The sequence below is a fragment of the Anopheles arabiensis genome, chromosome 2 (genome assembly GCF_016920715.1).
Source record: "Anopheles arabiensis isolate DONGOLA chromosome 2, AaraD3, whole genome shotgun sequence".
Classification (NCBI taxonomy): domain Eukaryota; kingdom Metazoa; phylum Arthropoda; class Insecta; order Diptera; family Culicidae; genus Anopheles; species Anopheles arabiensis.
The window spans coordinates 33,916,348-33,931,162 of record NC_053517.1 but is presented as its reverse complement, the minus strand read 5'-3'; the positions used below and the strand labels follow the sequence as shown (position 1 = coordinate 33,931,162).

General features: G+C 46.0%; 1 protein-coding gene across 4 annotated transcripts in view; it reads right to left on the bottom strand.

The window, feature by feature from the left end:
* Positions 1 to 14,815, bottom strand: part of LOC120895318 (CDC42 small effector protein homolog) — a 29,771-nt gene that overhangs the window by 6,026 nt on the left and 8,930 nt on the right. For 3 of the 4 annotated variants that reach the window (XM_040298552.1, XM_040298553.1, XM_040298554.1), the window contains exon 3: positions 7,602 to 7,723. The exons of the other annotated variant lie outside the window; for it this stretch is intronic. The gene's annotated coding sequence lies outside the window, so the exon portion shown is untranslated. The remainder of the gene's footprint in view (positions 1 to 7,601; positions 7,724 to 14,815) is intronic. 4 annotated transcript variants of the gene reach the window in all.

The window sequence follows — 14,815 nt, the reverse complement described above, 5'->3', positions numbered from 1 at the left end:
TCACTAGTATCGATAATAGGCATTCTTAAAGTCTTATATTTTTATAGCTCAAATATGAACAATTTAACGATCCCGTCGTGAAATTAATGAACTTCATAAGATGAAAGTCTACATTTTCAATTTATGAAAATGAATCATTTCAAGACAGTGAACAGTACTTAATAATTTATTCTACGGTCATCGGATGCTAACGTTTCTTGGAAACTCCAAAACAACACTATTAGTTAGATTTGTATGTCTCTGTGCTATAACTCCCCTGAAAGCTTATCTTATAGATAAATGATCCTGATCAATGCATCCTAATGTGAAAAACATTACATGCAACTCATTCACAAATCATAGTTTTACGTATACACAAACACTCGCCATCCGCGGACGAATCATCGAACTTCGGGTCGAAGCAGTTTTGATTACTCACTTCTTCAAGAAGAAGCCCCGTTTCCCTGCACAAAACATTTCCACAACAGCACAATTTCATGGCTATTACACGGCCTTTAAGATCGCCATTACTGGATTATATTACCACAATTCGTTGCGGCGGCTTCTCCGTTTAATTTGTGTTGCCTCTTCCGAAAAGCGAGCTTCTTCCCTTCCCCCCTTCAACACGTTCCGGATTCAATGTCGATGGTGGTGGTGGTGGCGAAGATGGTACGTACACCCGATCATATGCAAAAATTACTCCTCGTAATGGTTGAAAAGGCACCACACTATCTCGGGTTCGAGAAGCGCAACTTCCGTGCACTTCCGCCGCACGCGCGCACATAACAGAGAATTTATGATAATTAACATTTTCACGCACGTACGAAGCAGAGTTGGAGGAGAAGAAAAACACCCCCGAAAGAAGTGTGGATAGATTTGAAACACGCATGCGGTGGTGGCACGTGGCAAACGAGCGGAGGTTGGGGATGCGGAAACCGCGAACCATAAGCTGACCCAATCGGCCTAAGACAATTAAGCGACTTCAATTAACACATTGCAAGAAGTGGATGGACACCATACGCCTTGGAGAATGGAGAGCCTCAGGATTCCGGCAAAGGGTTGGCATCGAAACTGAAAGGAAGGTACAAAAAACCGGTTCAACCGGAAAAAGGGCACCAGGAAGATGAAGCTATATGGCTGTGAGAAGCTTAGTACACACGTCAATGTCGGTGGGCCAACAAGGTCCACTCATTTACGCAGACGTACAAGAGGGATGGCTGCAAGAATGCCGGGACAAGTTATCGTCCAGGAAGTGTAGGTTTCGGAGGCAAGAATCAAGTTTTATTGGGGTAAGAGATGTTGTGTTTCCTTTCCTTTCCAGCCGCAGCGTGAGTTTGAACAGACTGCCGTCGTTATGCAGCTGAAGTAGCTATGCCATGTACGCGACGATCATCAGCAAAAGCTCCGTACACTGCAGCACTTGATTTGACCTGTTTTCGTTTACCTTTCTGCCTCGTTGTCACCGGAGGACGCGCGTGTGGTACGAAGAAGTTCTGAAGCGACTGACCAGTTTTTGCCTGAGCGCGATAAATCCGGAACGCTGTCGGTTTCTACGATAGCGAACTCGCGCTCTTGTTTTACAAATATCATTAATCTAATTAATGGTATGTACGGTAGTACACGTTCAAGTACTCCCGGTGTACCCAGGTCATAAGTAGGGCGACGCTGACTGGAAGCGAGACCGTGCACTGCTCCTGCGTCCCGGTTGATTGTCCCGGGTCGCGCAATAAACGTGACCAGAAAGTGGGTCACGACAACCTCACAACAGTGCCCCGGTGACTGATGTATTTTGGAGGATGAATTCGGGATTGGCAAAACAACTCCCAAAAAGGGTAAAGCAAATGTGGTACAGTCAGTTTTTGAAACGAGTACATGATGTTGGTGCCGAGAGGGGACAAGACACAGATACTGTCTCGAGAATAAAACGTGATCGCACGTAAAACTGAAATGGCGTCGTGTAGTGGGAGCATCGTCTGGTCATAGTTTGGAGGCCGTTTTTCCTTTAACGATCCGATTCTTCACCTGATCTTTACCTCTAGGGTCGTGGTCGAATGGGCAACTTTCCAATTTTTGCACTAAATGCACCCGCCGTTTTTGCAGATATGGTGGGGAAGACTTACCCACCAGACGGGAGAATGTTCGCATTGTGCGTTGCGGCCATAAGCAATTCTCTGTGAGGGGGAGAGCGTGGTGCTGCACGATCATGCCGTACCCACTGGAACATATCCACCCTTTCTGCTCTCAGAATATGCAGGCAATATTTGTTTACACTATAAAGATGGTTGCATCCGATTTTATTGCATGCCCGCTCAGCCGGTACAGATATGCGGAGAAGAGAGCTGCCGCTGCCACCGCGGCCGTCGCACATTGTTTTCGAGTTTTCCTAAAATGCCATTTCGGATGCCTCGTGTTCCGATTTAGCGAAAGTGAATTCGGAAAATTTTCGAACGCCTCGAGCACGGACGGCACCACTTTCGACCGTGCGGAAGGGAAAGTACGAAAAAACACACATTTACTTGGAAGCGGCGTACCACTTGAAGCCATCACCCTTCCCTGGATGATCGTTCAACCGTGGAAAAACAATCGAACGTACGCATTAGAAGTTACAAGCTGTGTCTTTGGCTAACTGGACTTCATTCATATTGAGAGAAGCTACAGCACGAACAAGCATTCGCTGATGCTGTGCTTGATGCTCCATGCGGCACCACCACCGTGGGGGAATGCAGAAATGACCTGATTTTGGTTGCTATTATTGGCCGCAATTGCACGAAACAGGATTGCCGGTTGAATGTGCTATGATTCGCAACGGAAGGAAGGCAAAAAGGGAACGGGACTGTGTGTATCTGGTGGAAAGGTGTATCAAAACATTGCTCGCTTAAGATTTAGGTCGAGGAGCAAGTGATTTGGTTTCATTTCCAGCACGCTTACGCAAATCATTCTAAGCAAATGCATACATCTGACATCCGCATAATTCGGACTACGAGACGTGTTTGAATCCAGTTTGAATAGTAATATGAGGTACTATTACAAGTTTGCGTCAACTTGTAATAGTACCTTAATAGTACAACATTCGCTACACATTGGTGATTTATACTTCATTAGGTATGCTTTTAGCCCTACCTCCGTGAGAACAGCCCGCTGGATCATTGGATAGGCGCACCGACTCCTACAACACCGAACGGAATCAATTCTCATCCGGACAGTCACACACTGTAGCACCGACAAAGGATATTATATTCAAATTCGACTCAGAAGTCGCATATTTAGTCCCCAGCAATGTTTGTGTAGGTCATCACGGCCAAAAAGAATAAGGCTACTCCAGGTCCAGCTTGTCCGTTGTGTTCCACTATTGTATCAGAATGTCCGAATCGTTTTCGTTTGATTTCGTTTAACATATGAGACTTTTGTTATCTTGGATCTTGGAACACCTTTCCTATCAAACAAGTATCAACGATTACATTTGCCATTTGCGGAAATATCACGAAGAGCATTGCACTAATCAATCATGGTATCGTTTTTTTTCTTCTCTCTGTACCAATTACAATAGCCACCTCACGCATGCGTTTAAGTAAAGTGTAGTTTAATGTCTTTTCTTGTTGCCTCTTCCTTGCTAGAACGTCTTCACCCACGTAATCTTGTTCCCTTGACTTCGGGTTTGTCGTTTTCAAGCACCGTCCGATAACGAATGCATCGCCAATCAGCAGCAAATGCCAGACAACCGGACAACGGCTGCTCACGTACCACCAAGTTTACGCACTCTCCCTATCAGCCAGCCGTCACAGAACCATCAAGAGGGTGGATGGATGCGGACGCGCAAAAATGACCATCGTTGGGTCAGTGCCGCGGAACATGGAACACTTGGATGACTCACAGCCCTCTTGGCGGGGAAGCGTCCACGACTCACTGACTCTCTCTCTCTACCTACTCGGGGTCGGGGCGTGTTCTTACTGGCCTGCTCGACTCCATTTCACTCAACCGTGGTACGGCTGTATGGGCTGAATCGAAGCGGGGAATAAATTATTTTGCACCCATATATTACACATTCAACCAAATGTGTTTCATCCACTTGACTACGTGCGCTGGTTGGGGGGTTTAAACTGAGGCCGTGTTTTCTTATGCTTTCTTTTGCAAGGGACGTTAGGCTCAGGTAGTTTGTATCCGTTCTTCGTTTTTTTTTACCTTGCTTTATAATATGACTCAATTTTGTCGATAGAATAGACTTATTGAGCTTGTACCGCGGATGTAATGACAACTTCAATTTAATCGTACACCAGCTGGAAAGGAATTCAAGCGCAACCAACATCGCCCGAGTGTAGCGCGTGTTTACTTTTACAATCACTATGTAAACCAACCGTGTCTGGTTCTGGGCTATGTGTACGCGAGGTACGTCTGGATGCAGAGAAGAACTGCTGTTGTTGGGGCGTGAGTAAGCCAAGAAAAGTGGCCACTAAAGATGCTTTAATAAAACAGCTCATCCAAGTGGCGGGATGGTAAAACACAACTCAACGCGCACGATCGGTGATTCACAACAATGGACGATCGTATGGAGAGGAAAGATGTAAAACGAATTTTTGCAGAAGAAAGAATGGATGAGTCATAGCATGGAAAAGAATGAATTTAAAGTAGTACAGTGCATGATAGTATCATTATCACCTTCGTTCTTTAATGTTAGAGAATGATCTATTCATGTGTTTGTTTTATCAATTACATTATTTTTCGTCATTGTTTCATTTCTAATGCTTCCTGATTTATTATGTTCATTTTTATACTAATTCCCAATATTTTGCAACATGATCATCACTTTAGATGTCTTTCGCTTAAGCTGCTAGAATTATAGACTTACTTAGGAACTAACCAAAACCAACACATCTTGAAATCCAAAACCAATCTTCAGCGTCTACCGTAAATAGGACAACAATAACGATCCTACCGAAACGAAGCAGGTCATACGACGGGACGGGACGCACTTGGACCGACTGTTCGAACTGTTTGCCGCAGCTTCTGACGTGAAAAGCCCCATGTAGCTACACACACCGGCACACACGATGGTCATTTATCACCGCGAACAGGGTATGGGGGAAGATAACGATAAAATGCCCCGTGTGTCCGAAAAGAGGCCACCCCCGGCAGTGGCATCGTATCGTGTGTATTCCTTTCTTTTATACGGAGTGACCCCTGCGGGCATACTCAAGGCATACCCCTCGCCGCTTACTCCCCCATAGCGTTCAGTGTGTTTCGGTGCTTTTTCGCGATCGGTGTGCGGCATCTTTTCGCAGAGGGATGATTATTGATAGCGTTGGGGAAAGAAAACCATACCATCCGAAGAAACACTCACTCAAGTCTGGGGCGGCTGGTGCAGCATTGTGTTTCGTTTTGGCCGGGTTCGTCGATCGCGCCGAACTCGCATAGCCAATGTGATGAAATGCAATTAACGAGATATGAGAGGAAGCAACGCGTATCCAGTAACTTCACACACAGAAAAAAACCTTCTGCGATTAAGTTAAACAACGGAACGGAATGATTTCGGGCTCATAAAATCAATTACAGTGCTGTGGGTCAATTAATTATGCATCAACCAGTGCGCGCGCGCGCCGGACACGTGGGGCACGGTGAAAACCACACTTTGGTCGTAAAAAAAGGGTCGTGTTGATACGTCGTTGTAATGGAACGAGGCAAAAATTGGGCCACAAACCAATCGTATTGGCTTAACACTTCACGATGGAGCAGCAAGCATTAAAGGGGATGGCAACCTAAATTTTACGGTATGCGACGTCACTCGCAGGGGAGTGCTTAATTGGTCACTCGCGAAAATTCCGTTTACAATGGAAAAAATACGACACGAAACAATTAAATTGCCCTCCCATGTGTACACTTAACACGATTATTGCCAACAGTATCATTAGGTTAATTATATATTGTTTATATTAAAATTGATTTATTGTTAAAAACGATTTGGAACAACAAGTCCAAAAATGAGCAGAATTTTTTCCAAGGTAAGCTGCTTTTGCTGATCAAAAGGGTTCATTTAACCATATTAAAATCCACTAAACGAACCATATTGTTGAAATTTTGCTGATATGCTTAGAACGCCACCTCTAACAAGACGATCAAGAGTAATCTCCCGACCAGTGTCGTAAACTCGATGGTTCTGTCGAAATGATGGCCTAGTATCATACCATTCATCCCCCAAAACGCTTTCAACACTCCATCCATCCGGATCGAGCGATCGCGGAAGCAGCAGTCAAAGATCACGCACAGCATCACCAACCCTCCCGAAAAGTCCCGAAAACGAACGCGTTCTTTCTTCCAAGAAAAAAAAAAACAAAACATGATAATAATAAAACCGATCAAGCGCGGATCGCTAACGCACGCACATGTTACGAAAAAGTACGAAACACCACCATTCAGCCCGTTGCATCCCGTTCGTCGATCGCCGTGAGGGGAGTGATGTTTCGCAACTGCGCGACTGCCGACGGCAGAAGAAATTTGAATCCATTTCAGGGAGACCACCCCGGCGGTGTGGTCCACCAAACAAACTGTGAGTCCGAAATTCCACCCGGACCATAAACTTACGGACCCCGCTGGATTGGCCCACCCGCAACAAAATTGGACGAAGGATGGTTTGGATGGCATCGATTTGATTATATGGCGGATTTGATTGACGCCGAGGAAAGTGCGCACAGCGCTGCCCTGGTGCACTTTGAACGCGTCCAAGGGAACGGCGGCAAACGTTATGGTGTTATGGGTGTTAAATTGGGAAAATCGTATCGCCGCATCAGTCATAAACATTTGAAAGTAGTGGCAGAAGATGATGCAAGAAAGTGTGCAACCGCAACTGTTCCCAACCTGATGATGGTTGTTGGATAGGGACGCTGGGAAATGGTTTCAATTGCGAAAGCTTTCATCCACCTTTGCTGTTGGTATTAAGTATTTACAAATTAGTGCAAATTGTTGCGCAATTTCAATACGCGCCAAAGAGTTTTTGGATGATCTTTCTACTAAGATTCTGTTATTGCAAGAGGGTTATATCTTAATTATTTAAGCACAATTGATGGGAGTATTTGTTAAATTGATTCACCAAAAGTCTATGAAAAACAGACAATCAGTATCTCGTCATAAAAGACTAGAAAAAAGGAACAACAAATCGCCAAGAACGGAAACAATCAATGAGGAAGCGAACGCAAAATACGTGAGAAACTGCTTCATCCCCAAAATTCCCCTAGTTAAAGAGGTAATGAATTTTCCTTGCTAATGAAACTCCATTTCCGTCTAATTCATCGCTCGAATCAGCGTAAAACCCCACTAACCCCGGCAGCATGAAGAATGACAACAATATAGTAATAATTTTCCCATCATACATCGGAAACGTTCCGTAGCTTGCTTTTTGATGCCGAGCGGCGACCCGTCATTATGCTTTACCTATCGCCTTAAGCCAAGGCCAGTCGCAGTTAAAACGTGCTTCCGCTTGAAACAACACTACACACCAAGTGGATATTTATGCACCGGTCAATGCTGGGCGCGCTGGAAAATATACCCAAAATCACACTTTGCTACCGTGGTCAGTACCGATTTATAAAAACGTTAAACGCTACTCTTAGTAGATTGAATATAAAATTACGTACCACAACACCAAGCGCAAAGTGGGGGACACAGAGGGAAGACTGCGGTCGTGTTGTGATCACTAGCTAGGCCGGAGCATGGAATTCCTCGACGCTTCGTCTAAGAGAACCGGACCGGACGCACCCTAAAAGGAAAGAGAAGAAAAAACACACGACGGAGTGAACAAAAAGAAAGGGAAATGAATCACAAGTCAATGTTTGGACAGTGTACGAACGCGCTAAGAATTGCAGCCGAATGGTTTGTTGATCGTCTTATAAAAACCCGCCCCTGTCTACCAATCATTTGAGTCGATCGCTATTTGTTATTGACAGCTTTGGGAGCGGGGTTTGGCCCGCTTGGTGCTAAATCATTCCCGACGGGGCCAATCCAATCAATCGGTTAGGATGGTTGGAGCAAAAGAGTGCCAGCAATGCACGTAACTCTAGGTGCACCTTAAACGCTTACACACGCGCCGTAGTAGTAGTAGTAGTTGTAAGAGCTCATAACTCTGCTGGGGCCTACCCTGAGGGTGAGCTGAACGAATCGGTTTGGCAACCCGGGGGACAGGGGGTAATCTGTTTTAGCGAATGGAGATGAAATAAATTTTCAATCCATTTCAATAGCGAATGGAGATGAAATAAATTTTCAGCAACTCAAGCCACCGAACACTCGCGATGGCGTAAGAGGTTAGCCGGTTTTGGGACGTTTCGGTCGGCGCAATAACACCGGAAGTCCGGTGTAGATCAGCCGTCAGGCGGTGTCATGCCGGTGTCAGCTAACGAGAAGTGATTTACACAGCACAGATTGATTCCGATCAAATTGCTCCCGGTTTTTTTGTACGGATTTTGTGTTGTAGGTCAGCCCTTTTTTAAGGTCTTTTTGGTTGTTGTAGTTGGTGGTGGTGTGTTTCAATATTGTAGGCCACCAGCTTGCGAAGAAAGTGAAAGGCTCGTTTTAAGCGGACGTATGCGTCTGTTGCAGAGGTTCGCACGTGTGACGTACCAAGTCGACGGTAGAAAGTCAAAGAATTAGTAACGCGCTTTTGCAATCCTTGATGAATTGATTTATGCAATGCAATGATCTTCACATGAGAGTGCGTAAAATTAGTAAATAAATTAATAGCTAAGGATTAACGTACAATGAGAAGATCAGATGAGATGAGAACATAAGATCTCATGTAGAAGAAGCAGGATCGTCTAGTACTTTTGTCGTTATGGCTCCTAAGATTAAAATTTCAAAATTATGCTGAAATACAGATGGCCCAATAAACAACTGCAATCTCATATTATTCGGTAGCTACAAAGGTTCGCATTCAATATTTGTCCATGTTGCTTCAAAGTGCCCAGCAATGCTCACTGCTTCGACGACACGATCCGGTCAGGGGTCGGCCTTCAACCTGCCTGCAGAAAAGAGGGGTACCTACCACCAACAGCAAACGCAAACTTGTCCCTCTTACCGTCAGCCAACCCAAGCGTCTAGGTAAACTGCAGGTGACGTTGCTGTGCCACACGCAATTCCCACGAAGCAAAAAGCACAGGAAACGAGGAATGAGTGCTGGGTGGCGGTGTTGATGGTGCCAATCTTGCTAAAGTGAACAGCACAGCGTGTAGCTACGTTTTGCTAAACGTCTGCACGGCGACGAAGGCGTGTGGCACACGTGAAATGGCACCCGAAGGTGGCGTTTATGTTGAACAACGCATTCGAAGACGTATTTTACAGCAGGTTCGGCGGCTCATGGGTAACAACGACACCTCTCTATGGACTAGCAGTGTGGTTTGGGTTTTTTTTCTGTCTGCATCTGACTGTCTACAAGGGTGACCGCAAATGCAAGCCCGATGTCAATCCTTCGCAGTAACTTAATTACCTACTCGTGCGCTTTAGGGTGCAGTACCACACCACACCGACAGAGGTGTTGTTAAGAGACTTAAAGGATTTAAGCGGGCTTTGTAAATTGTTTCCTGTTCATGTTATCTGCGCATCATACACGGCGGCGGGCACGTGGTGTTCGCAGGGGCTCTCAAGTGTCTTCAGCGGATCGCACACGTAAAGCTTTGCAGGTGATTTTCTTTGAAGAGACGCTTTAACACACTAAGCCAAACAGTTTAAACTTAAGTATACCCCGTCTAATAATAAGAATACATTGAGTAAGCCGAATCAATCGAAAAATGTACGTCCTGGTAATTTGAGTCCAATTGGGAGGCCATCAAAATTCCATTTAAATTACTGCGGCTTACAGAGGAGCATTTGACGACTAACAGCAGTTGGGACGTTCAAAGCCGCCATACCAAAATGAAACACATAACAACGTTTCGGGTACGGTCAAAAATAAAAATCCAAATCTGTTGTAACATTATTTCGCTCCCCAATTTTGGCTTCGATCGCAATCATTAGGCGCAATGATCGGTCGGGCGCACAACAGAAGCTAATGGTAGGAAATTTCTCCCTCGGGATGCATGACGACGTGAAGAGGAAAACAAAATCATGAACATAAAATCACTGCAACTGTGACGGCCATTTAAAGCGATCGCCGGTTCGGTCGGGGTGGCACGGAAATCACCCCACCCGGGAGGTCATTGTACCGCTTAATATCCGTTTGACAGTGATGAACAGCGAAGTGAGTTTCGCCTGTGAGGACAGGGGGGGTTGGCGCCTATTCATGTGGTCGGTTTTTACATACAAACCGGCACAACATAACAATTGGAGTTGGGAAATTTGTTGCGTAGCCTGGGGTCGTGGTAGACAAACAAACGGCCAACCAGACTGACAGACAGGCAGGCCGGCCGGCAGCAGCACAACAAGTTAAGCATAATAACAAAACCACATTCGGATTAAAGATCTGCCATGTGGGGGGGAAACTGGGAGATCGGGTAAGGTTCCGGTGTATGGTTGACGATCTCCATACACACACCCGACTGTACCGATAATTGTTGATAGAACCGGGACCACAAAGTCAGCACATCGTAGGCTTAATGGCGGAAATTATGACGCGAAACGATCGGCAAACGGTTGTGGGGTTATAGTAATTTAAGCTTAATGCAAGCTTAATTTAAATGCGATCGTTTCAGAGTTTAATGTATTCTGCAGTATGAGCGCAAACCAATCGTAGTTTCAGTTTGACCCGCGATGTCACAGACGAAACAGCGACGCACGATTGAATGTTTGCAAAATAAAAAGCCAACAAAAGATATTAAACAATTCCCATTAGGAGTTGTGATTGTGTGCTGTCATCGGGCATTTGCTTTTAAACTTTATTGGCCACTTTCTATCAACAGGCCCGCACGTCAGAGAAAATTAATTAACGGAAATAAAACCCCCAACCGTGATGGGCGCGCACACACTCACACGCGCGCTATAGAAACCGAAACCGTCCATCATTTTTATGGAGCGAAGCATTGGACGACGAATCTAAACATTTCAACGGATCGTCTAAGAGCATGCTGCTGGCTCGGTAGCTCATCGTAATGCCGCCGCCTTCAGGCAGGTGAGAAGAGATCCGCGACCAGCGAAGCTGCAAACTGTCTCTTCCTGTGCGAAATTGTCCCCTTGGCTGCAATAATTTTCCAGCGCATTTTTATGTACGGCCACCGTGTACGGGGGCCCCAAGATGGCCGGGCCACACAGCATCAGTGGCATACACACACACACTCACCACTTTCACTTTGACGGTGGTAGAAGGAAGAGTGCCACAGCAATAGAGCCGGCTTCCCGGAGCCGCGGTACGGCAACTCCGTAACAAACATTGCGCTTAATCGACCGGCGTTAACAAGTTTAATGGATTTACATCAATTTACGAGTGCAACAATCGTATTAATTTCAACCATTTTGCTGCCTCGGTCGGTTGGAATGATTGGGGTGGTTGGGAGCGTCTAGCAAACGCGCAGAGTCGAGTCGACTACACGTTGGGGAAGCATGTGTGGATGGTTAGATTTCAGGCCAGCAAAGGGCCTGCTGCTCTGAAGCTATGCCGGTGGTGGTGTGTGCTGCAAGGAAATGCGAGATATGCTGCCGAGTGTGTCCGGAGCCAATCTTCTGGCGATTAGAGAAATAATCCACCAAACGGTGGGCGAAAGTGAAGCAGTAGTGCAATAGGGTGGCAGGAGTATAATTTTCCTTTTTTTAACTTTCTACGAAGAATAGGTATAATTTAATCATGTGAAAAAAATTGGTTTCATTTGATAACGAGATTTCTGCAATAAAAAACAAGTCGCAAATGTAACCTTCAAAGTACATGTTCAGAAGTTGACCCATGCTGAGATAAAAAGTCGAAAAAGCAACGTAAATAATTAACAAAAATAGCCTTCTACTTACACCCAGAATCGCGTGAAGCCTCCAAAACAACCGGAAAGAATTCCGAAAATTAAACAAGGTTCCAGCCTCAAGATGAAATGCTCAGTACTTCCCTTCTCAGCGGCGACCCTGGGAGCAGGCCGAACTGAACTGTTGTAATGAAAATAATTAAACACAACAAGTACAGCAAAAATTAAACGAGCTCTGCTGTGCTCTTGCTAGAGATTCTCGAACCATTCTCGCTGTTCTTATTGCCTATCTGTCTAGTTTACGAGTGTGTTCGTCTGCAAAATTCAGGAAAAAAGGTTCCAACGATCAGACAAACCACCCAGCACCGTCAAGGCCTCCAAGACCTCGGAGCAACGATGCTGTGTTGCGTCGTGATCGGGCTAGCGCACCCAGAGACACACTGTCGGCTTAAGACACTTTGGTTTATAGCATCATTCACGCTCGCACGGCTTGTGCGCCTTGTCTTTGTGCCGCGTTGGAAGTGAGATGGATGGATTTTATGCAAATAGCAAATGTGCCTTCGCGTACACAAACCACTACACCACCCGCCATCTCTTCTGGGCGTGGTAGAAGGTATATGAAACAGCATTCAGAAATGTTTTTGTTAGTTATGTTTGGTGTCTAGCATACATTCCGTCCCGGCGATGATCCTCGGCACTCGTGCAAGTATGCTTGTTGGGTTATAATGACACCACAAAGGACGGTCGTCGAGTGTGAGTCAGAAAACGTTCACCTCAATAAGTCGTCTGGAAAGATAGCCTAATGTCAACGGTAGAAGCTTTCCAATGTGTTTAGTGTCACCGAAATCAAAGGCATGGTATTGCCCTTTCAATCAGCGTGCAATGCTGATGGTAAATATAGAACGGATGTCGGGTGATTAATTGAAATCCAACACCCGTTCGGAAGTTGTCAGCTGTCAGAGAGCAACATTGGCCGGAGGAGGATGAAATTTCATCTCCATGCCGATTCGCGGCCCAATTTGCAGGTTTTGGGGGGCGATTGCAACCAGAGAACAAAGCTGTAGGTTACATCTTTCGGTACCACGATCCAACCGTGCGGCGGCGCCTGGATCGATCGTGGATCAGGTTTCGTTCTCCGTTGTACCGGTAAACTGTGCATTGGAGCCGTTCTTGTCTGGATGCTCCAAATGGGGGTTGGGATAAGCGTTATCGAGTGTGCCCCGTTTGGCATATTTCTAGAACCGTTACCCTTGTTTTCAGCTTTCTGCACGAACTCCACGTCTTTCTGCTCAATCGACCGAATGTACCGATTCTGCACGATATTGATCGCCGGCAATGTGCGCCCGATCGTTACCAGACATAAAGTAGGCCGGGAAGTAGACCTCACCAAAACGGTTCTGACTAATGGACTGCCAGCGGTACCTGAGACCGCGCTGAGCGCAGTGTTTGTTTACACTTCGTGTACTACTCCCATTGCTGGGGGCAGTGAAGATGATACCGTACCTACTTATAACCAGCCCACACCTCACTGCCTCACGCAAGGCACGATCTCGTTTCGCCCCAAACGTTGAATCGTCTGGATTCAGAATGCTGTGGTCAGAGCGGGTGTTGATTGGTGGCTGAGCAGCAAATTGCTTCCCCTAGCATATGTCCCAGCATATCTAGGTCAGAAGCCTCCACAATTCGCTAGAGCTAATTAATTGGACAAACCATCTATTTCGGCCCCGTTCGGGAAGGAAGAGAGGTCTACCACAAGCAACCGGGTGCTGGCACTGCCACGCTCGTAAATAAATGGTAAGGTAATGGGGCACCCAAAGATAATGTCTGCCGCGGGTCGGGTTTGGTTTCTAGCTCTAGGCTTTGCCACTTTCTTATAAACAACTTCTGCGCGCGCTGTGGTCAATTATTCTTTTCGGTAGATCATAAACTTCCACCGCGCCAAGCTTCACCTTTTGCACTGTGGAAGATGATGCTTTTAAGGCCACGATCAAGCGCTATCTTCTTCGTCTGCAACGCTACCCGCAGGAATAGTTTTCCCTTGATCTTTGCGCAGATTTTGAAATCTTTACTGTTGATCATCACCATTTTATCGCGCATACAGGTGAAGGCAGGACGGGGTAAAATGTTTGTAGGACTCGAGTGGAAAGGTTAAGATCAATTATCTGAGCCGTGTGCAGAAATGAATAATAATAATAAAAAAAGCAGAACCAACCAAGACTTGCGTCACCTAAAAGCATTTCTAGCAGTAACGACAGGGGGCTCTCTAATGGAAGTATCACATTGGAAAGATGTTGTGTGTGTATTTATCCGTAGTAGAAGGAAGCGCTTTAGTAAACTCAATCCCACGTTAGTGTTTGTTGTTATTCTCAGAGACTTCAAATACAGTCTCTTCCAAGTAATCAAACGTGCATGGTTTCTTTATCACTTCTCACTCGGTTTGATTTCCGTATTTCACCATGATTAGTTCCGTACTGTCTGATCCAGACGGTCCACCAGCGGTCACACGTCGGTGGGTTTTAATTAATTTCTAATTACCACCCAGTTTGCATAGGAAACCGATTGAGCCGACCCCGACCAGTGGTCCCGAACGAGTACACTTCGAGAGGGAAAAGTCCCGTCTCCCCTGTTGGCCCTGTTGTCACTAACCGGTTCGGGAAACAACCTGATTCCTGCTGTGACTACACTTGGAGAAACGATCATGTGCGTGTGTCTGCTGGCAAGGGGAGTGATATTGGAAACGGCAAGTCCAGCCGTACCGTGCGCCACGCGTCCACTAATCAGCGTCCCACAGCACAGGTTCAAATGAGGTCATCGTACCGCCGTACAATACAAATACCCGTCGTTGTTGAGACGATCTTTCTCTTGGTGGGCAAGGAAAGCGTTCGGCGAACTGTCGTTGAGTCACCCCGTCAAGATGAATGTTGTGATCACGTAATAGTATGCTCGTTGGAGGCGATTGGGGAGAGCCCCGCGCTCTGGAA